A 24,386-nucleotide genomic window follows, 5' to 3' on the forward strand; every position below is an offset into this window, starting at 1 on the left:
TTTCATTTGGTTTAAATCCCCCCTGCTTAACACTATTCTATTTACATAACCACTTCATTCTGTTTACATAACCGCTGTTAACAAGCACCACCCTCCCTCCAGGGCATTGGTTCAATCCTCACTGGTTCATGATATGTTTTTGCTCTGCCCCCTCTCCTTGTCACACTCTGATTTTCACCAGTCACTTTTCTCTCCACCCTCTCTATGTCACATCCTGTTCACGCCCTACTTGGGAAGTATATATAAAGACAACATTGTTCATTTTAGTTTAGTTTAGCTTAGCTAGGCTTAGATTGTGCTGCGTCCTGCATGAATAAAGAGATACTGCGTACAACCCAGCCATGAGTCCCGGGTTGTCTGTTACCCGTCCGTGAAGCCAGCCCGGCGAAAACAACATAACCTGGCAAAAACAGCAAATAATGATTGACAAGACCGTAGGATAAGAGGGTTACAATTCCACACAGTTCCCACCACCAGAGTTCCACATCCCATCCCCTCCATTGGAAGCTTTCCTATTCTTTAACCTTCTAGAAGCACGGACCCAGGATCGTTACGGGGTGCAGAAGGTGGGAGATCTGGCTTCTGTAATTTTTTGTCTGTTGGACATGGATATTGGCAGGTCAATCCATACTCCTAGCCTGTTTCTATCTTTCCCTAGTGAGTCAGGGCTCTGGAGAGGTGAGGTTCCAGGACACATTGGTGAGGACATCTGCCCAGGGGAGTCAGGTTGGTGTCATGGTAGCATCTGCAACGTGGTGGCTGAAAAGCATTGAGATATAAAGCAGAACAAATTGTTTAATAATCAGGAAACTAAAGGTAAGAATACAGCAGATGAGAATTGGGTCTTCACGTTGGAAGGATCTGGGAAATCTATTTGAATCAGTGTTTGTGTTCTCTGTACTCTCTCATTGATCAATTCATTCATTTCTGAGCCAGCATTCATATTATGATTGTAGTAGACATGGAGGAAGTTTCAGTATCTGGTATGGCAAGGTCCCTTTCACTGCCTTATTTTCTTTCAGGGTTTTTTTTTTTTTTTTTTATATTTTGACACTTTTTCTTTCATATTAACTTTAAAATTATTTAGACCAGTTAAAAATGGCAACAACAGAACCCTGGTGCAAACTGCTTACAACTTACAAACCTATGTGGGACCACTTGTGACTTTTCCTATACAAGAATCAATTTCATCAATGCTTGGGCTTAATACAAACACTACAGTCTAGAAAAGCCCAGTAACTTTTCTATAGCCTTGGCACTGAAAAGACAGGCATTGACTTTAACACCTTGCTGCAACTTGCCCACTATTAATCACTTCCTGAGTTCATATCAAAGAAGGAAGGCAATAAATCAATGATGGTAATCTGCCGACTAAGCTACAAGGTGGCCTGAGGATTTACAAGAATGTAAGACACTCGCTGAGCTTGGCCAAGCATGGCACCAGTTTTTAAGTACATCATTAGCTTTTGTCCCAATGAACTTCCTCATTCTTCAAAAGAGCTAGATGGAAGGAAAATCTACATAGTGAAATGACTCCCAGCTCAAATGTATCCTGACTGGTATGAAATGCTTCCGATTTTGGGTTAAATAGAGTTGTAAAGCTATATCCCTGAAATTCTATAGTATCGTAAACCAATAATAAATCACTGTAAAATTTCTTCTGAAATGTAAAAACTTCATAAAGATCACTGCACATATGGGTGTAACTTGGTTTAATTGCTGCTCTTTTAACAATCAAGTGGGAAAAATCTTGAAATTAAAAAATAATAATAATATAGGTTTATTTTTGTTTGTTTGAGGGCACTGGTCAGCTCTGGCAGTGGTAATGCCAGGAATTGAGCCTGTAGTCTCTGGGGCCTTAGGTACCGCTTCTCTGTCTCCCAAGCCCTGAAATTAAAATGCTAATCTTGGGTAGTGAGGCATGAAGCTGAGAATGGTTTTGGAAAAGGATACCAGATGGGAGTGTCAGTAAGCTAAATAGACTTCAGGAAGCTAGCGAGGAGGTCCCAAAAGGGAAGAACTTGACCCCAAACCTAGAAGGTAGGACCTAGAAAGAGGCTCAAGGCCACAGCAGACACTTCACACTGTCCACTCACCACAGGGCCAGTACCCTCCCCCCATGTACCAGGCTATGGATAAAGCCAGTCATCTTAAGAAATTTAATGACTGTTCCACCTTCTGCACCCAATAATGACCTTGGGTCCATATTCCCAGAGGGTTAAAGAATAGGAAAACTACGGGAGGGGATGGGACATGGAGTTCTGGTGGTGGGAATTGTGTGGAATTGTACCCCTCTTATCCTATGGTCTTGTCAGTGCTTCCATTTTATAAATAAAAGTTATTTTAAAAATGAATAAATAAAAAAAGTCTCAGAATGAGAGGGCTCACTCCTTAGAAAGGAGATGGACCCCAGAGTATAGAAATAAGTGTGTGTGTGTGTGTGTGTGTGTGTGTGTGTGTGTGTTTAATTTCAGAATAGTATTTCATGGAGTACATACTACACAACTTCTTTAGCCATTAAATAATTTAAAGTAAAATAAAATACATATATGATGGAGTTGAAAAAAAAGAAATTTAGTGACTGGCAACGCAGTGGACAAAGGGCTGAATGCTCACACATGTGGTCCTGAGTTCGACCCCCTGAATAGCATGTGCCTAAGTGATTCTCTGGTTCTTGTTCACTCTCTCATTAATAAGGTTAATCTTAAAGAACAAGTGGGGAGACAGCATAATGGTTATTTAAAATGTTCCCAGAGGGATAAAGAGTAGGAAAGCTTTCAAGGGTGGGGATGGGATATGGAACTCTGGTGGTGAAAATCATGTGGAATTGTACCCTATGTATCCTATGGTCTTGTTGATATTTTTTTTATTTTATAAATAAATTAATAACAATTAAAAAAAAATACTTTCATGCCTGAGGCTTCAAGGTCCCAGATTCAATACGGGCCCCATCATAAGCCCGAGCTGATGAGTGCTCTGGTGTCTGTCTGTCTATCTATCTATTTACCTATCTTTGTGTCTCTCTCTCAAAGCAAAATAAATAAAAATATTTTCTTTTAAAGAGGAAGAGAGAGAAGAAATCTAATAACTGGGTGGCACAGTAGGTAAGGTTTTGCACTCTCAAGCGTAAGATTCTGAGTTCCATCTACTGCATGGCACGTGCCCAAGTGATGCTCTGGTTTCTTCTCCTTCTCTCTCTCTTTCCCTCCCTCCCCCTTCCCTCTTTCTCTCTCTCTCTTTCATTAATAATTAAATCTAGAAGATGGAAGAGGGGTAGTGGCCCAGGAGGTGGTGCAGTGGATAAAGTGTTGGACTCTCAAGCATGAGGTCTTGAGTTCGATCCCCAGCAGCACATATACCAGAGTGATGTCTGTTTCTTTCTATCTCTCCTCCTATCCCTCTCATAAATAAATAAATAAATAAATAAATAAATAAATAAATAAAATATTTGAAGCATATATATTTTTAAAAAGAAGAGGGGGGAGAGACAGGGATAGAGGTGAAGGAGCAGGAAGAGGAAAAAGAGGAGGAAAGTAGTGGCAGAAGAGGAGAAATCTAATGCCTGTTTTTGCTGGACTTTGCTTCACCTGTTGCTTATCCCATTCTCAGATCACCCAGTACCTTTCTGCATAAAAAGTCTAGTGAGTCTGACACCTCTGAGAATCAAAAATAAATAAAACCCTTTTCAGAATATCTCAAAAAAATTTTAAAAAATGTTTTAAAGGACATCAAGAAAGTTACTTTAAGCCTGGCCTGAAGTTAGAAATTAGTGGATAAGAAAGAGTTGGCCAGGGGTCAGGCTGCAAAGGTCAAAGTGCAAGGACCGGCTTAAGGATCCCGGAGCCCCCAGCACCCCACCTGCGGGGGAGTCGCTTCACAGGTAGTGAAGCAGGTCTGCAGGTGTCTATCTTTCTCTCTCCCTCTGTCTTCCCCTCCTCTCTCCATTTCTCTCTGTCCTGTCCAACAACAAATGACATCCGTTTTCTCTGCTTAGAACTCTTGTTCTGTAAAGGAAGTCCTAGTTGGTGCACCAGGAAAAAAATGGGGGGAAAGTGTTTTAGGTAAGTGAGATGCATTTAAAATCTAAAGGAGGGGGCCTGGCAGTAGCACAGTGGCTTAAGCACACATGGGACAAAGCACAAGGACTGGGGTAAGGATCCTGATTAGAGCCCCCGGCTCCCCACCTGCAGGGAGGTCACTTCACAGGCAGTGAAGCAGGTCTGCAGGTGTCTGTCTTTCTCTCCCCCTCTCTGTCTTCCCTTCCTCTCTCCATTTCTCTCTGTCCTATCTGACAATAACAATAATAACAACAACAAGGACAACAAAAATGGGAAAAGATAGCCTCCAGGAGCAGTGGATTCATAGTGCAGGCACCGTGCCCCAAGTAATAACCCTGGAGGCAAAAAACAACAACAACAACAACCTAAAGGAAATCATATATTCTCTTGAGCTGGCAAGGTAACTCACTAGGATAGTGATTGCGCCTTGTCATGGTCACGACCCAAGTTTGAACCCTCTGCACTGAAGGAAGTTTGGTGCTGTGGTGTTTTTCTTTCTGTGTGTCACTGTCTGTCAGAAAAAAAAAAAAAAAAAAAGTCGACCTGTAGCTGTGAAGCCCCCAGTGATGACAGGGGGAAAAAAATCCTCTCCTATGATGGAAAAGTAAAAGGGGTGGTCCAGGAGGTGGCACAGTGGATAAAGCACTGGACTCTCAAGCATAAGGTCCTGAGTTCTATACCCAGCAGCATATGTACCAGAGTTATGTCTAGTTCTCTCTCTCTCTCTCTCTCTCTCTCTCTCCTATCTCATGAATAAATGAACAAAATCTTTTTTTATTTTTATTTATAAAAAGGAAACACTGACAAAAAACACAGGATAAGAGGGATACAACTCCACACAATTCCTACCACCAGAACTCCATATCCCACCCCCTCCCTTGATAGCTTTCCTATTTTTTATCCCTCTGGGAGTATGGACCCAGGGTCATTATGGGTGCAGAAGGTGGAAGGTCTGGCTTCTGTAATTGCTTCCCCGCTGAACATGGGCATTGGCAGGTCGATCCATACTCTCAGCCTGTCTCTCTCTTTCCCTAGTGGAGCAGGGCTCTGGGGAAGCGGAGCTCCAGGACACATTGGTGGGGTTGTCTGTACAGGGAAGTCCGGTTGACATCATGTTAGCATCTGGAACCTGGTGGCTGAAAAATAAAAGTTAACATATAAAGCCAAACAAATTGTTGACTAATCATCAACCTAAAGGCTGGAATAGTTCAGATGATGAGTTGGGGGTCTCCGTTTTGTAGATAAAATTTTTAAAAAGAAACAGAGAAAGGAAGGAAGAAAGAAAATTAAAAAGGGAGGCATTCTGGAATAGTAGACTCAAAGGCAGAGTGGGAGGAGCAAAATTATATCACCAGTGGTAATATTTTTAACTTTTTAAATTAAATTAATTTTTTTCTATCAGACCCAGTCTCACACATGCAAGACATGTGCTCCACCACTGAGCCAACTCCTGCCCCATGATTCATCTCTATTAAATGCTGAGTGGAGCACCAGGATAATTTTACTTTTTTTAAATTTCATTTTGTTTTTCCTTTTAAAATAAATTTATTCATTTATTTATTATTGGATGGAAACAGAGAGAAATAGAGAGGGGCAACAGAGATAGAGAAGGAGAGAGACAGAGAGACACCTGCAGCCCTGCTTCCTTCCTTTTTATCCTTCCTATCTTCCTTCCTTCCTTATTTCCTTCCTTCCTTCCTGCTCCATCCCCTCTCTTTCTTCCTATCTCTCTCTGTGTGTGTGTGTGTGTGTGTGTTTATTTATTTCTTAGAACTACCCAGCTCTGGTTTATGGTGGTGCTAGAAATTTGAATCTGGGATTTTGGAACCTTGAGCATGAAAGTCTTTTGCATAACCACTATGCTTTCTTCCCATACTTATGCTGGTGAAAGCTAGTTATTTCCCTCATGTGTGTCCTTTGACTTCTAGATGCCTCCAGGGATTAGTAATGTGTGTCAGTATTGACTGATGTGACCCTTTATCAAATACCTGGGTTTAGACTACACCATTCTAAATGTGGGATCCTCTAAAAAGGAAGGTGATAAGACTTAGTAATTTTATTTTTTAAAAAGTGTTTCCTAATCAGTATTATCTTTTCAAAAATTTTTATTTATTATTTTATTGGACAAGACAGAACTTGAGAGTGAAGGAGAGACCTGTAACACTGTTTCACCACTTATTAAGGTCTGGACAGGGGCTTGAACCCAGCTCCTTGTGCATGGTAACATGTGCACTTTCTGTGTGTGCCACAAGCAGGCACTCTTATGACTTAGCAGTTCTTAAAGGATCAGAAAGCAGAAGACTTAGAATACCCCCATCTCACCTTTGTTTATTTTTAATTATTAATTTTGGGTAGAGACAGAGAGGAATTGAAAGGGGGGAGAAGAAGAGAGACACCAGCAGTACTGGGTCACCTTGTGAAGCTTCCCCTGGGGGCCTGAGGGCTTGGACCTTGGTCCTTGTGCACTGTGATGTGTGTGCTCAACTAGATGAGCACACACATCAATGAGATGCCCCTCTGCATCACATTTTCTTCAGCAAGCTTGGGGTGCACACACCCCATCTGTAAGATGGTGTATCTTGCTGGAGGCAGACACTGGTCATTTCCTCTAGGCTAGAGCCCTGCATTCCAGATACTCCTGCCTGCTGGTTAACTTTCCCTGTACCCAATAATTTTGTGTCTGTTTAAAATCCTTCAGTGTTCTCTTTAGGGCCTCAGAATAAAACCTGTTTTTACCTCCTGACCTTTGCATGTTTAGTCCTTCAACTTGGACTTTCCTGCTCCATGCCAGCACTACAATCCACTGCTCCTGGCAGCCATTTTTTCCATTTTATGGTGTGGGACAGAGAGATATTGAGATGGGAGGGGGAGACAGAGAGGGAGACACCTGCAAACCTGCTTCACCACCTGTGAAACGACCCCCCCTGCAGGTGGGAAGCCGGAGGCTTGAACCAGGATCCTTGTGTGGGTCCTTGCACTTCATGCCGTGTGCACTTAACCTGGTGCACCACTGCCCAGCTCCCTGGAATTCTCCCTCTGCCCCCTTCTGTTCCCATCTTCTTGCTAATTGTAATGTGTTCTTTGATGATTTGTTTAACTCTCTACTTCCGTAGATCCTGCCCTGACCCACCCACCTTTGACAATTATGTCTTTACTCTGTATTAACCTAGCTTTCATGATGCAGGTAAGCTCTAGATACTCATGGCTAGATCTGTGTTCCCCTAGGGAGATGACAAAAGTGCAGAGGTAGGGTAGGCGCCTGTCAACTTTTTTTCATAGGATATTATGCCCAGGAGGCTGGGGGATGCCACACCCAGTAGAGCACACACATCATGCTTAAGGACCCAGGTTTGAGTGTCTAGTCCCCACCTGCAGGGGGAAGTTTCACAAATGGTGAAGCAGGGCTTCAGGTGTCACGTTTTCTTTTTTCCTACTTCTGCCTCCCTTCTCAATTGCTCACTACAGGTTGGTGAGCTCTGACTCAAATCTAAGGCTCTATGAGCTATTTTCTTTTTTTATTTTTATTTTATTTATTTTCCCTTTTGTTGCCCTTGCTGTCTTTTTTTTTTTTTTTTTTGTAGTTATTGTTGTTATTGATGTCGTCATTGTTAGGACAGAGAGAAATGGGGGGAGAGACAAAGAGGGGGGGAGAAAGATAGACACCTGCAGACCTGCTTCACCGCCTGTGGAGTGACTCCCCTACAGGTGGGGAGCCGGGGGCTCGAACTGGGATCCTTATGCCGGTCCTTGCGCTTTGTGCCATGTGCGCTTAACCTGCTGCACCACCGCCCGACTCCCTATGAGCTATTTTCTTAGTGGTAAATTTACTGAGCTTTTTTTTTTTTTTTAATTTTTTATTTAAGAAAGGATTAGTGAACAAAAACATAAGGTAGGAGGGGTACAACTCCACACAATTCCCAACACCCAATCCCCATAACCCACCCCCTCCCATGGTAGCTTTCCCATTCTCTATCCCTCTGGGAGCATGGACCCAGGGTCGTTGAGGGTTGCAGAAGGTAGAAGGTCTGGCTTCTGTAATTGTTTCCCCGCTGAACATGGGCGTTGACTGGTCGGTCCATACCCCCTGTCTGCCTCTCTCTTTCCCTAGTAGGGTGTGACTCTGGGGAAGCTGAGCTCCAGGACACATTGGTGGGGTCTTCAATCCAGGGAAGCCTAGCCAGCATCCTGGTGGCATCTGGAACCTGGTGATTGAAAAGAGAGTTAACATATGAAGCCAAACAATTTGTTGAGCAATCATGGATCCCAAGCTTGGAATAGTGGAGAGGAAGTGTTAGGGAGGTACTCACTGCAAACTCTAGTGTAGTCCTGCTTTCAGGTATATATTTTGCAGTAGTTTATGGATACATGTGCACATAAGCTCTCTCTCACAGAAACTGGTGTATATCTAGGTTATGGGACTTTGTTAGAAAGTGAACTACCTGAGATGAAATTAGAGTGTACTATAAAAGGAAAGGTCTCACCCGAGTAATGAAGCTGAAGGGTTGTCATTCCACACGTGAAGTCTCTGGATACATTCTGAGGTAAAGCATGTTGAGGTAGCAATCGTTGCTTTGGTTAGGTTGTAATCGGCAGATGCAATGTTATTTGGTTTGGATTGGGAGATGCATACGGGAAAGTGGGCCCTATCCAAGGGTTCCAGGACTGGGGGAAGTAGGGGCTCTATAGTGAAGATGTGAGGTTCCTGCTGTCTTAGGGTTCAAAAAGACAATCAATAGTTAATATTATCATCACATTATTTGTTAATTGGGTTAACTTTGAAAAGTCCCTTTGTTATGGTTTGCTGGACAGTACCCAGTATCTTGTATATAGCTGTGCTATTGGAAGCTTCTAATCTACTTGGTCTAGGCTTTTGAGAGAGTCCGCATATCAAATACATAGCCTATATATTAAAAAGATTCAGTTTGTCTTTTGAGAAACTTTGAGACATACAATTGATTTCCCCCTCTCATATTAATTAGCTACTGATTTATATGTCTACATTTTGCTAGGAGTGTACATAAACACCATTCCCACCACCAAAGGACTGTGACCCATCCCTCCCGCCCACTCCCACTCCCACCCCCCACTGGCCCAGGAAGCTACATGCCTACCCCTCACCACTGGGTTTTTACTTTGGTGCCCTACTTACAATTTGATCAGGTCCTGCTTTTAGTTTCCCTTTCAGATCTTCTTAGTCAGCTTCTGTTGATGAGTGGGATCATCCCATACTAATCTTTATCTTTCTGACTTAGTTCACTTAACATAATTCCTTCTAGCTCTGTCCAAGATGGGTCAGAGAAGGTGGGTTCATTGTTCTTGATAGCTGCATAGTATTCCATTGTGTATATATACCACAGCTTTCTCAGCCACTCATCTGGTGTTGGGCACCTGGGTTGCTTCCAGGTTTTAGCTATTATGAATTGTGCTGCTATGAACATAGGAATACACATCTCTTTTTGGTTGGGTGTTATGGAGTCCTTGGGGTATAACCCCAGGAGAGGAATTATTGGGTCATATGGAAGGTCCATGTCTAGCCTTCTGAGAGTTTTCCAGACTGCTCTCCACAGAGGCTGGACCAATTTACATTCCCACCAGCAATGTAAAAGGGTTCCTCTGTCCCCACATCCTCTCCAGCATTTGTTGCTGAATTTACTGAGCTTTTTATGTATTCTGGTTATTAGTCCTTTATCGATGTGTGTTGTGGAAAGTTCCTGTCCCACACTTTTAGGCGTCTTTCTGTTAAAGTGGTCATAACCTTTACAGTGCAGAAGCTTTTCAGTTTAGTGTTTATTAATATTTTTGTTTTTGTTTTCTTTTTTTAATTTTTATCTAAAAAATGGAAATATTGACAATACCATAGGATAAGAAGGGTATAATTCCACACAATTCCCACCACCAGAACTCTTTATCCTATCCCCTCCCTTGAAAACTTTTCTATTTTTCATCCCTCTAGGAGTATAGACCCAGGATCATTATGGGATGCGGAAGGTGGAAGGTCTGGCTTCTGTAATTGCTTCTCCACTGAACATGGGCGTTGACAGGTCAATCCATACTTCTTGTCTGTCTCTCTCTCTTTCCCTAGTGGGGTGGGGATCTGAGGAGGTGGGACTCCAGGACACATTGGTGAGTTTGTCTGCCCAGGGAAGTCAGGTTGGCATCATAGTAGGTCTACAAGACTGTGAATGTTTTAAAAGTAAAACTTCACAACACTTCAAAATATGTTTTTTAATATTTTATTTATTTTTAATAAAGGAAAGGTAACTAGATTCTTTAGGACCGTACCCTCACTATGAACCAGCAATGGTAGGGACTGCCCCTCTCTAAAAAGAGGCTGAGCCATCCTACTCTGACATTCAAGCTGGTTCTGAAATGAGGGCAGCCTAGAATGTTCCCAGCTGTGACTATGGACTGTGAGCTCAGTCTGACAGGGACTCAAAGGTTGTACAGGATCCTGTACTAAATATGAATAGATATGGCCCCAGGGTAGATCATTGTGGTAGACAGTTAATTGCATTTATATATCTTCTTCAAGTTTGCAGGCAACTCTACACATTACAGTGTGCAAGGGCCTTGGTTAAGCCCCCCTGCCCACCTGTAGAGAGGAAGATTCATAACTGCTGAAGAAACAATGCTACAGGTGTGTCTTTCTCCTCTCTCTCTACCCCTTCCTCCTTCTTTATCTCCCACTTCTGTCTCAACTTCTATCTTTAGTTTTTAAATTAAATAAAGAAATCTTTATAAAAAAGAGAATTCTGTCCCTTTCTCTCTGTGTTTCCCTTTTGTGAATATGTGAACATTATTCATTTTGATATTGTCCCATTACTCTTTTTTGCTTCTCAGTATCTTCATTTTTTTTATTTTTTTTTATTGATTTAGTAATGACCGTAGGATGAGGGGTACAGTTCTTTTTTTTATATTTATTTAATTTATTTTTTTCCCTTTTGTTGCCCTTGTTGTTTTATTGTTGTATTTATTATTGTTGTTGTTGTTGTTGGATAGGACAGAGAGAAATGGAGAGAGGGAGGGGAAGACAGAGAGGAGGAGAGAAAGATAGACACCTGCAGACCTGCTTCACCGCCTGTGAAGCGACTCCCCTGCAGGTGGGGAGCCGGGGTTCGAACCGGGATCCTTATGCCGGTCTTTGTGCTTTGCGCCACCTGTGCTTAGCCCGCTGTACTACAGCCCAACTCCCAGAGGGGTACAATTCTACACAGTTCCCACCAACAGAACTCTACATCTCATGCCCTCCATTGGAGGCTTTCTTATTCTTTATCCCTCTGGGAATATGGACCCAGGATCATTATGGGGTCCAGAAGGTGAAAGGTCTGGCTTCTGTAGTTGCTTCTCTGCTGAACATGGGTGTTGGCAGGTTGATCCATATTCCCAGCCTGCTTCTATCTTTCCCTGGTGGGGCAGGGCTTTGGAGAGGTGGGGTCCCAGGACACATTGGTGAGGTTATCTGCCCAGGCAAGTCAGGTTGGCATCATGGAAGCACCTGAAACTTGTTTCCTGAAGAAGCATTAAGATATAAAGCAGAAAATATTGTTTAATAATAAGGAACCTAAAGGTAAGAATATAGCTGATGAGATTTGGGGTCTTCATATTGGAAAAAGCTGGGAAGCCTATTTTAGGTATATTCCAACTTTTTTTTTCTTTTCTCTTTCTCTCTTTTTGCTGTCTTTTATTTTTTAATTGCCACCATGGTTATCACTGGAGCTTGGTGCCTGCATGACAGATCCACTGCTCCCAGAAACCATTTCTCCCATTTTTTCTATTTCTTTTTGACAAGACAAAAAGAAACAGAGGTGAGGAGAGAGAGACCTGCAAACCTGCAGGTGGGGATGAGGGGAATAAACCCAGGTCTTTGCACATGGTAACCTTTACAGTTTAATGAGTTGTACCACCACCTGAACTACTCACTTGCTATCTTTTTATTTTTTATATTGTTTATCTTTAAAGATTTTGTTTATTTTTATTTAGTTTGGGTGGAGACATACAGAGAAAGAGAGAAAGAAGGAGAAAGAAAGGAAGGAAGAAAGAAAGAAAGAAAAAAAGAAAGAGGGAACGAGGAGAGGGAGGGAGACAGATCAAGCACTGTTTGTTTTATTTTAATTTTTTATTTAAGAAAGGATTAGTGAACAAAAACATAAGGTAGGAGGGGTACAACTCCACACAATTCCCACCACCCAATCTCCATAACCCACCCCTCCCATGATAGCTTTCCCATTCTCTATCCCTCTGGGAGCATGGACCCAGGGTCGTTGAGGGTTGCAGAAGGTAGAAGGTCTGGCTTCTGTAATTGCTTCCCCGCTGAACATGGGCGTTGACTGGTCGGTCCATACTCCCAGTCTGCCTCTCTCCATCCCTAGTAGGGTGGGTCTCTGGGGAAGCGGAGCTCCAGGACACATTGGTGGGGTCTTCAGTCCAGGGAAGCCTGGCCAGCATCCTGGTGGCATCTGGAACCTGGTGACTGAAAAGAGAGTTAACATATGAGGCCAAACAATTTGTTGAACAATCATGGATCCCAAGCTTGGAATAGTGGAGAGGAAGTGTTAGGGAGGTATTCACTGCAAACTCTAGTGTACTTCTGCTTTCAGGTATATATTTTGCAGTAGTTTATGGATATGTGTGCACATAAGCTCTCTCTCACAGAAACTGGTGTATATCTAGGTTATGGGACTTTGTTAGATAGTGAACTACCTGAGATGAAATTAGAGTGTACTATAAAAGGAAAGGTCTTACCCGAGTAATGAAGCTGAAGGGTTGTCATTCCACACGTGAAGTCTCTGGATACAGTCTGAGGTGAAGCATGTTGAGGTGGCAATCGTTGCTTTGGTTAGGTTGTGATCGGCGGATGCAATATTATTTGGTTTGGATTGGGAGATGCATACGGGAAAGTGGGCCCTATCCAAGGGTTCCAGGACTGGGGGATGTAGGGGCTCTATAGTGAAGATGTGAGGTTCCTGCTGTAAGCACTGTTTTATCTCTTGTGAAACTTACCTCCTGTAGGTGGGGACCATGGGCTTGAACCTGGATCCTGATGCACTGTAATGTGTGTGCTCGACCAGGTGCACCATTGCTGTCTTTTTTTTTTTTTAATTTTTTTCTTTACCCTATCCACCAGCTGACCACTGTGACCTGTGACATCTTTCTCCTGGTGGTGCTGCATTTTTTTTTCACTCAGTTACTATATTCTTTATCTCTTTGGCTTCTGTTGTGAGTCTCTCAGACTTTCTCATACTTTGTTGAAATTGTCTCCTAATGAACTCTTTTTGGTGAACATCTTTGAGACCACAGTTTTGTTTGTTTCTGCTCCAAGAGTTATCCCTGGGGCTAGGTGCCTGCACTATGGAATCCAGGGTCCATTTCATTTCCTTCACCCACCTTTTTTTTTTCTATTTCATTAGATAGGAGTGAGAGAAATTGAAAGGGGAGGGGAATATAGAAAGACAGACATCTACATACCTGCTTCACCACTCGTGAAACAGCCCACCTGCAGGTAAGGAGTGGGTGCTCAAACCCGGGTCCTTCCACTTGGCTCTGTGTGTGCTTAACCAGGGGCACTGTCATCTGACACCCCTGTGTCATTTTCGATGGGTTAGGTTGTTTTCGCCGGGCTGGCTTCATGGGCACAGGCGGGTAACAGACGACCAGGGACTCATGTTTGAGCTGTAGGCAGTATCTCTTTATTCATGCAGGACGCAACACAATCTAAGACGAGCTAAGTTAAACTCAAAGTACAGTACTCTAAAACTCACAATGCTGTCTTTATATATACTTCCCAAGTAGGGTGGAAACAGGATGTGACATAGAGAGGGTGGAGAGAAAAGTGACTGGTGAAAATCAGAGTGTGACAAAGAGGGGGCAGATTAGGCAAGAATCCTATCACTGAACCACAAATGCCCTGGAGGGAGGGTGGAACTTGTTAACAGTGGTTATGTAAATAGGATGAAGTGGTTATGTAAATAGAATAGTGTTAAGCAGGGGGGATTTAAACCAAATGAAACAGAAGGGGTCTCATGCATACCAACACCCCTGGATCACAGTTTTGAAGTTCCCTTTAGGGAGCTTACATAGCTTTATTATGTTTGGTATTTTCTTCGGGTTGTTGTCTTGACCACCAGTGTGGATAATTTCCTCTATCTTCTCACTATATTTGATATTTGAGTAGGATTTGGACTAGGGGATATGTGTTTGAGTGGGCTTGGGCAGTGACAAAAGTTCGCAGTCACAAGTGCCTGGCAGAGGCTATAGCATTAGGGTAGCTCCTGGGGATTCCAGATTGCAAATATTCAGCAGCTACTTGGTCATCGTGGGTGGGGCATCAGTACAGGAAGTAACAGTGTAAAGTAACACTTTGGGTCTGGCAAGAAAAGGAATCTGGCTGGCTGTGGGTGGAAAGGGAAGAACTCCTGCTAGAATCTGCCCCCAGCATCTTTTGCTATGAATTTCAATATGGCGTCCACAAGGGCTGTTATCAGCAAGTTGCATGGTTGTCTGTCAGACTGCTTTGGGGACTCTCACCCAGTTTATGACTTTTAATGTCTCATTTCCTGTCTTGGAACATAGTAGGCACAAGATTGGAAAAGAACTGGGGTGCTGGGAGTTTAGTACAATCTGTCCCCAGAGCGCCAGTCTAAAGTTATAAACCGATAACTCTTCCTGGTTGTGGTTTACTGTTGCTCTGAGGAGCTTCTTTCTTGGGAGAGGGTATCTCACTGTGTCACAACTCCCTGAATTCTGGCCTTTTCTTCTCTACTGTGTAAGTTTTTGAGCATTTGCTCAGTGGGTCTTTCCATGTATTGCTGTGGCTTTGCTATTATTGAATGAAGCAAATTCAGGTCCTCCTTATGTGGCCATCTTGCACTCCAAAGATGTATTTACAACAACAAGGGCAACAAAAGGAAAAAAACAGTCTCCAGAAGCAGTGGATTCATAGTGCAAGCACCGAGCCCCAGCAATAACCCTAGAGGCAAATATATATATACTTGATAGGGAAATTGACAGGGAAGAGAAGATAGAGAAGGAAAGAGAGAAAAAAAAAAAAAAGACACCTGCAGTACCTGCTTTACCACTTGTGAAGCTTCCCCCCTGCAGGTGGGGACCAGGGGCTTAGAGACGCAAGTCCTTAAGCAAGGTAATAACACACGTGCTCAACCTGGCACTTTCAAAGTAATCCTTTAAACATTCTCACAGATATCATGAAGAACTTGTTTTTCCCCAAAAATTCAGTAAAATGACTACTACGAATATAGTATGTGTTGTGCCACAGATACTCTCATTAGCTTGTTCCTTAAAGAAACCACAAGTAGGAGTTAGAATGAAACGTAAGTGGAGTCGTCACTAGAATGTACCAAGCCATCAAGTAGTCCTTAGGATGTACCAAACCGTCAAGGTGTGAGAGTGCAGAATATGAAATCTCCAATTCCATGCACCAACTAGCCAACCGCCCCCCCCAACCCCCTACCCCCCCCCCTTCAAAATGATTTGCAGTTTTTAACTTGGCTTGTTCACAAACTGTCCACTTGGTGGCACCATGGAGCCGCTGCAGGCAGGAGCGTATTAATTTGGGTAAAGGTTCAGCCGGCGACTGGCTTCTTTCTGCAGGGGTTCAGGATTCTTAAACATGCTGCCATAGCACAATCCATGCCAACAACAGACAATTGTCCTAGTATTTGCACAAAGAAAAGAGAGAGAGGGAGAGGGGGAGGGGGAAGGGGAGGGAAGGGGGAAATGGAGAGGGAGAGGGAGAGGCATACATAGGTTGTTAAGCCAAGACAGACCGGAAGGATTTGAAAGGGCCTGTAGAACAGGCTGAACTAGTGGATGGATAGACAACCCAACCCTTTTTTTTTTTTGCCTCCAGGGTTATTGCTGGGGCTCTGTGCCTGCACCATGAATCCACTGCTCCTGGGGGCCATTTTCCCACTTTTGTTGCACTGGTTGTGGTTATTATTGTTATTGTTGATGTCGTTCATTGTTGGATAGGACAGAGAGAAATGGAGAGAGGAGGGGAAGGCAGAGAGGGGGAAAGAAAGACAGACAGCTGCAGACCTGCTTCACCACCTGTGAAGTGACTCCTGCAGGTGGGGAGCCAGGGGCTCGAACCGGGATCCTTAAGCCAGTCCTTGCACGTGCACTTAACCTGCTGTACTACCGCCTGACCCCAATTTTTTTTTATCTACAGTCTTAGACAGAAATCCTTTGCAATGTTTCTTTTTCTCCCTCGACCTAAAAAAAAATCATTTACTTATTTAATTTGATACGACGAAGCGAAATTAATAGAAGAGGAACAGAAAGAGTGGGAGACACTTATAGCACTGTCTCACCTCTCATGAAACTCCCCACATCACATCCTGCAGGTGGAAAGTGGAGGCTTGAACTTGAGTCCTTGAGCGTGGTCACCTGTGCACTCAACAAGGTGCACCACTCCTACCCTCCCAACCCTCCTACCTTTAAAAAAAATAAAATAAATAATTTTCATTTTCATTTATTCATTATTTGGATAGAGATGAAAAGAAACTGAGGAGGAATTGGAAGTTAGGGAGAAAGAGAGACAGACAGATACAGACACAGTGAATCATTGATTCACCACCAGTGAAGCTTTCCTCCTTCAGGTAGGGACTGGGGACTTGAACCCAGCTCCTTGCACATTGTAACATGTACTTTCTACCAGGTGTCCCACTGCCCTCCATCCCCATCTCTTCTTTTTTTTCCCCAAATATTTATTTATTCCCTTTTGTTGCCCTTGTTTTTTTTATTGTTATAATTATTATTGTTGTTATTAATGTCGTTGTTGTTGGATAGGACAGAGAGAAATGGAGAAAGGAGGGGAAGACAGAGAGGGGAAGAGAAAGACACCTGCAGATCTGTTTCATTGCTTGTGAAGCGACTCCTTCCAGTTGGGGAGCCAGGGGCTCGAACTGGGATCATCATGCTGGTCCTTGCGTTTTGCGGCACGTGCATTTAACCCACTGCACTACTGCTGGACTCGCCCCATCTCTTCTTATATCTTAATTCTTTGTGGGATTTGTTGTTTGTTTGTTTGTTTCTTGCCTCCAGGGTTATTGATGGGGCTTGGTGCTTATACCGTGAATCCACTGCTCCTGGTGGCCATGGTTTTTTTTTTTTTTTTTTTTAGACAGGACAGAGAGGACAGGGAGATAGAGAGGAGAGAAAGATAGACACCTACAGACCTGCCTCACCACTTGTGACGTGGACCATCTGTGGGTGGTGCTGTGTCTAGCACCCAGGTCCTTGCACTTGGTAATATGTGCGCTTAACCCGGTGGGCCACCTAGAATTTTTTTAAAAATTTTAATATTTATTTTCCTTTTTTTGTTGCCCTTGTTGTTTTCATTGCTGTTGTAGTTATTATTGTTGTTGTTATGGATGTCATCATTGTTGGATAGGACAGAGAGAAATGGAGAGAGGAGGGGAAGACAGAGAGGGGGAGAGAAAGATAGACACCTGTAGACTTGCTTCACTGCCTGTGAAGCGACTCCTCTATAGGTGGGGAGCTGGGGGCTCCAACCCGGATCCTTACTCGGTCCTTGCTCTTCGTGCCATGTGCACTTAACCCGCTGCACTACTGCCTCCCCCGGAAACTTTTTCTAAAGTAACATGCCTGGCTTCTCAGTCCTCTCACCAAAGCCCCCACCAGGAAGTGGAGGAATATTGACTGGTTGGTGAATTCAGAATAAGATACAGGACAAACAAAATACCCAGAAATCATGCAGCTTAGCAACAATAATAACAGGAACAACAACAACAAAAAAAAAAGGTTAAACGATCTAATCAATACTTCTCTGAAGAAGACATACAGATGGCTCACCATCAGTTATATGAAGGAAATATAAATTATAATGTCACTTCACATCAGTAAGAACTGCACTAAAAAAAACAAAACCTGGAAACAACCAGTGTTGTTGAAGATGTGAAAGAAAAGGAACCCTGACATTCTGTTGGTGTGAATGCAGCTGGTACAGCTCCTATGGAAAACAGTACGGAGAGTCCTTGATGAAAATGCAGATCCCTTATGGTCCAACAGACCACTTTTGGAATCTGTAGAAAATGCAAACTCGAGGGAGTCGGGTGGTAGCACAGCGGGTTAAGCGCAGGTGGCGCAAAGCACTAGGGCCGGCTTAAGGATACCAGTTCGAGCCCCTGGCTCCCTACTTGCAGAAGATTCACTTCACAAAGAGGTCTACAGGTGTCTTTCTCTCCCCTTCTCTGTCTCTTCTCTGTCTTCCCCTCCTCTCTCCACTTCTCTCTATCCTGTCTAATAATGATGACATCAATAACAACAACAATAACTATAACAACAATAAAAAAACAAGGGCAACAAAAGGGAAAATAAATGAATAAATATGAAAAATGCAAACTCGAATTTGAAAGGCTCCGTACACCCCCATGTTCATAGAAGTGCTATTCACAGGGGGTTGAGCGCACATGGCACAAAGTGGAAAGACCAGAGTAAGGATCCTGGTTCAAGCCCCTGGCCCCACACCTGTAGGGAGGTTACTTCACAAACAGTGAAGCAGGTCTGCAGGTGTCTGTCTTTCTTTCCCCCTCTCTGCCTCCCCTCCTCTCTCGATTTCTCTCTGTCCTATCCAACAACAACATCAATGGCAACAATAGCAATAAAGACAACAACAAGGGCAAGGACAAGGACAACAAAATGGGAAAAAATGGCCTCCAAGAGCAGTGAGTTCGTAGTGCAGGTACCAAGCTCCAGCGATAACCCTGGAGGCAAAAAAAAAAAAAGTGCTATTCCAATACCCAAAGTGTAGAATCAACTTAAATGCCCATCAGCAGATGACAGATAAGGAAATGATGGGATATATATACTTAATGGACTACTAGTCTGCATTTAAAAAGATAAGATCATGCCTTTCAGGACAAAATGAATGGAACTGGAGGTGGTTATGCTTGGCAAAATCAGGAAGTGAAAGACAGCTACAAGAGGATTCTCCTCCTTGGATGTGGAATATAAATAACTAAAACAAACACAATAACAGTAAGAACCAAACAGATTTTAGACTCTTGAAACTGTAATGATTATCAAAGGGAATGGAATGTGGGAAGGCTCGGGAAGATAGTATAGAGGTTATACAAAACGACTTTCATGCTGAGGCACCAAAGGTCCCAGGTTTAAGCCCCAGGACCACCATAACTTGGAATTTAGCCCTGCTATCATTTAAAAAAAAAATTGTCCTGACTGGTGGTGAAGTGGGGCTACAGATATCCCTCTGTCTGTCTCCCTCTCTATTTTCCCCCTCTCAATTTCTCTCCACCTCTATTCAATAATAAATAATCAAAAAATTTTAAAAATTGTTCCATGAGTGATTTCCTCATTGGAGAGGGAGATGGGGGGGGGGTAGGTAAAGGGATATTTTTGGTGTAATGTTCTAGAACTTAGGTGGTGGTCATGGTGAGTCAAATGCAAAGAATACACATAAGTGTGAAACCATTCCCTTGAAATTTTTAAAAAACATTTTTATTTATTTATTATTGGATAGAGACAGAGAGAAATTGAGATGGGCAGGGGAGATAGAGAGGGAGAGAGACACCTACAACCCTGCTTCACCATTCATAAAGCTTCCCTCTTACAGGTGGGGACAAAGGGCTTGAACCTGGGTTCTTACACACTATAATGTGTGCTCTTAACCAGGTGCACCACCACCTGGCCCCCATCCTCCTGAAATTTTATGATTTTAAACCAACATTAAATGGACAAAAGAGAGAAAAATAAAAACTACTATTTTGTCATTGTTTGCTCATTCAATTCCACTATAGTTTAAAGAATATGGTGTGTATGATAGTAATTTCTGGAAAATTTGTTGAAATAGTCTGTTACCTAATACATGTTCTATGTGCTTAAAAAAAAATCTCTATATACCTGACTTCCCTGGGAAGAACAACCTCACCAATATGTCCTGCAACCCCATCTCCCCAGATCCCCACCCCACTAGGGAAAGACGGAAACAGGCTGGGAATATGGATCAGCCTGCCAACACCCATGTCCAGCAGAGAAACAGTTACAGAAGCCAGACCTTCGACATTCTGTACCCCATAATGATCCTGGATAAAGGATCCCAGAGGGATAAAGAATAAGAAAGCTTCCAATGGAGGGGATGGGATGTAGAACTCTGGTGGCGGGAACTGTGTGGAATTGTAACCCTCTTATCCTCCGGTCTTGTCAATCATTATTAAGTCAATAAAAAAATCTCTATGATAATTTTCATACATTGAGCAAAACGTGTGTATCTGTGATAAACTTAGAGAAATACTACATTCTCACTATTTTTTTTTTGTTGTTGTTGTTGCTCTATTCTGTCTGGCTTTGATCAAGGTTTCTTAAAGTCTTCAACCATAATTGTGGATTTTTTTCCACTTCTTAAGTTTGCTTGAGTTTGATATTTATAGTGTGAGACTATCATGTTAAGTGCAAACACATTCATGGTTATTGTTTTCTTGTGGCTAGTTAGTTTGGCACTTCCTATGTCTGCTTCAACCTTATTAGTGCATTTAACTATAATTCCTTTTTTATTGTTTGACTTTCAGATTGGCATTGTTGCTCCTGTTTTCATCGTGACCCTCATTGTGCACTTTACTTTATGGTTTTATTTCATGGGTCTTTCCTGCATGGAGCAGCAATTGCTTGATTTTATAGATTTAGTGATAATTGAATAACTGAGCTTTTAATACTTTCTAATTTGTACTTCCTGATTGCTAAAACATCTAGAATTATTTATCTCCTATCATATCTTATAGATACCGTTCTCTTTTCTTTGCTTCTTTTTCACTGTTATGTTCTTTTTTCTTTATGGGGGTGCTGTTAATGACCTATAGTCAACAGTAAAATACAATAGTGGGTACTTGTGTAACATTTCTCAGTTCCCCACATAATACTCTAACCCTCCACCCACTATTATTTTCTTTCCTGACCAAGTTAGTTGTTAAAAACTTTATTAAAAATTCTATACCTTTCTTTAACTACCCACTGAATATCTCCTTTTTATTTACAGGAATTTCCGAAGTGGTCTACAAAACTATTTACCTATTAGGCATCACACTCTATACAGGTTTTATTTCATTTTATTTGTCACCCGTGTGGCATGATCAAGCTACTGCCCCTGGTGGCCTGCCTTCCTTCTCTCCTTTCTCTTCTTCTCCTCCTCCTCCTCCTCCTCCTCCTCCTTCATCTTTTTTCTTATAGATGGAGAGTTATCAAGGATGGGGAGGAAGAGAAAAAGACTTGCAGCAAGGCTTCGACACCCATCAAACTTCCCCCACTACGGGTGTGGGCCAGAGGCTTGAACCTGGGTCACTGTGCACTGTCATGTGTGTGCTCTGCTGGTTGTACCCCCACCCAGACCTTCCTCCATACTATTTTTTTAAGTACAGAAAAAAAACAAAAGAAGCAAGCAAACAAACAATGAACCCTCTTAAGGGAGAACCAATGAACCCAAAACTGCATTGGGTGGGGGGCTGTTCTGTATATTTAAATACTGTCTACATTTTAGAGTCAATCTTGCATAGTAGTTAGGCTGAGCAAATGTATTTAAGGATGTATTTATTTATTTTTATTTTTAATAATTTATTTATTTTCCCTTTTGTTGCTCTTGTTGCTTTACTGTTGTAGTCATTAATGTCGTCGTTCTTAGATAGGACAAAGAGAAATAGAGAGAGGAGGGGAAGAGAAAGACACCTGCAGACCTGCTTCACCACCTGTGAAGCGACTCCCCTAAAGGTGGGGAGCCGGGGGCTCTAACCGGGACACTTATTCCAGTCCTTGCGCTTAGCGCCACATGCACTTAACCCGTTGCGCTACCGCCTGATTCCCGGATGTATTTATTTTTGCTTATTTTATTAGAGATAGAAATAAAGAGAGAATTAAGAAAGAGAGACACTTTCTCACTTTTTTACCACTCATGAAACTCCCGTACTCCCCTACATGTGAGAACTGGGGGCTTGAACCTGCACCTTTGTAATGGTAATGTGTTCACTCTACTTGGTGCACCACTGCCCCACCCCATGCAATTACATTTTATTTTATATTTACCACCAAAACTCCAGGAAACGGGGCAGCATATCGCAGAGCTGACCTGATGTCAGTGGAGGGACATCACCTTCAGCCCCACTCCAGCAGCTGCGTCCTCTTTCTAAGGGCTCAAGGGCTTCGCCCGCATTTCCTGTCTGTGATTTGTGACAAATGCTGTGACTGGTCTGGCCTGCCCTTCCCTTTATAGCCTGGGCAGCTTCTACAGGCTGCATTTCTATCTACATGCAGAGATGCACTTTTCTTGGATCCTCTCCACTCTTCTCTTGAACTGTCATGAAAATGCTATTTAGACATTTACAATTGAAGATTGTTAGGCACCTTTAAAAAAAATCAGTTTGTGTAGGTAAGGGGGCCTTATTAAATTATCTAATTATTCTAATACTCAAACATTGTTATAAAAGGAAATGAGCGTGGCAAAATTATGCATCGTATATAGTTAAATTTGGTAGAAACTCAAACTTACTTCCAAGTGTGTAACAGTAAATCTCAGGATCTAGAGTTTTATTTATCTTAATTTATCAACATTAAGGAAAACCTGTAAATGCTAACTAAGTATTTTATTTAAAAGGCATGGCATATTTCAGACAGAATTAATAAAACTAAGCCATCATCTGTTCTGGACAATTTACTGAACTTTAAGGATAATAAAAATATTCTGGTACCTTTGCTGCAAATATTTTTTGGCAAAGTAGCGCACTATGGAGGTGAGCTATGGTGGCAGAAAATGTACTATCTTACTAAAAAGTAATATCCTCATTTCAATGTTACATGTGAAACACTTAATACCAGATGACAGTGGATAAAAGGTCACAAAGTATAAAGGGAGAGAATGAAACTTAAGAAGGGGATGATAGGGGGCTGGGTATTAGCTCACCAATTTAAGAAGTGCTCATAGTGCAAAGATCAAGGATACCAGTTCGAACCCTAGCTCCCCTCCTGCAGGGGGGGGGGTGGCTTGGCAAGCAGTGAAGCAGGTGTCTATCTTCTTCTACCCCCCTGTCTTCCCATCCTCTCTCAATTTCTCTCTGTCCTATTCAATAACAACAAAAGCAGCAACAACATAACAATAACCGAAACAATGGAAAAAATGGCTGCCAGGAGCAATGGATTCGTAATGCAGGCACCAAGCCCCAACAATAACCCTGGAGGCAAAAAAAAAAAAAAAGGAATGACTTATGAACTGCTGGTCATTTACCTAGGCAACAGCTATATTGTCTCAGAACTGTAGGGATTTAGGAAATACGCAACTCGGGGAAAAGTAACCAAATTTTAGAATGGGAAATATATGCTAGAGAAATCAGTAAAAGCATCTTTATTCTAAGTAAGCATTGCAAACACAGTCATGACAATCCAGTGTATATGATATAGATAGTGAAAAGAGGATGTTTGTTAAAATTACAGTTTCAGCAGTCAGGGAAGTAGTTCAGCTGGTAGAGCATAGGACTTGCATGCCCGAGGTTCCTAGTTTGCTGCCTGGTGCCTGGTGGGGAGTGTTTCTCTGACTTATCTTCCTATTTTCAGGTGAAACTCTTTCTCTCTATCTCATATACAATAAATAAAATATTTATTTGAGGGCTGGGTAGTGGTCCAGCTGGTGGAGCACAAATATTAGCATATGCAAGAACCCAGGTTCAAGCCTCAGTTCCACATCTATAGTTTCTCTCTCCTGCAGTGGTCTCTCTCATTAATAAATACAATTTTTTTTAAAAAAATAAAAGGTGGGAATGAATACTCCAACTCAAGTTGAAAGATATGAGTAGTCATTCACAAAATAAAGTCCCTGAAAAGAAAGAAAAATAATAATAAACTAATAAATTTTGAAAGGCCACTTTTGTGACTGAATGAAGAAATTCTTTTTTTTTACATTTCTTTATTGGGGAATTAATGTTCTACATTCCACAGTAAATACAGTAGTCTGTACTTGCATAACATTTCCCAGTTTTTCATATAACAATACAACCCCTACTAGGTCCTCTGTCATCCTTCTTGGATCTGTATTCTCCCCACCAACCCACCCCAGAGTCTTTTACTTTGGTGCAATACACCAATTCCAGTTCAGGTTCTACTTGCGTTTTCTTTTCTGATCTTGTTTTTCAACTTCTGCCTGAGAGTGAGATCATCCCATATTCATACTTCTGTTTCTGACTTATTTCGCTTAGCATGAATTTTTTAAGATCCATCCAAGATTGGCTGAAAATGGTGAAGAAACTATTTTTACTAGCTAAGTAGTATTCCATTGTGTATATATACCACAACTTGCTC

General features: G+C 42.2%; 1 long non-coding RNA gene across 2 annotated transcripts in view; it reads left to right on the forward strand.

Moving 5' to 3' along the window:
* LOC132538625 (uncharacterized) overlaps window positions 1-24,386 on the forward strand; it is a 126,462-nt gene that overhangs the window by 65,679 nt on the left and 36,397 nt on the right. For both annotated transcript variants that reach the window (XR_009549975.1, XR_009549974.1), the window contains exons 3-4: window positions 10,598-10,695; window positions 13,466-13,557. This is a non-coding gene — a long non-coding RNA (uncharacterized LOC132538625). The remainder of the gene's footprint in view (window positions 1-10,597; window positions 10,696-13,465; window positions 13,558-24,386) is intronic.

The sequence above is a fragment of the Erinaceus europaeus genome, chromosome 5 (assembly GCF_950295315.1).
Source record: "Erinaceus europaeus chromosome 5, mEriEur2.1, whole genome shotgun sequence".
Classification (NCBI taxonomy): domain Eukaryota; kingdom Metazoa; phylum Chordata; class Mammalia; order Eulipotyphla; family Erinaceidae; genus Erinaceus; species Erinaceus europaeus.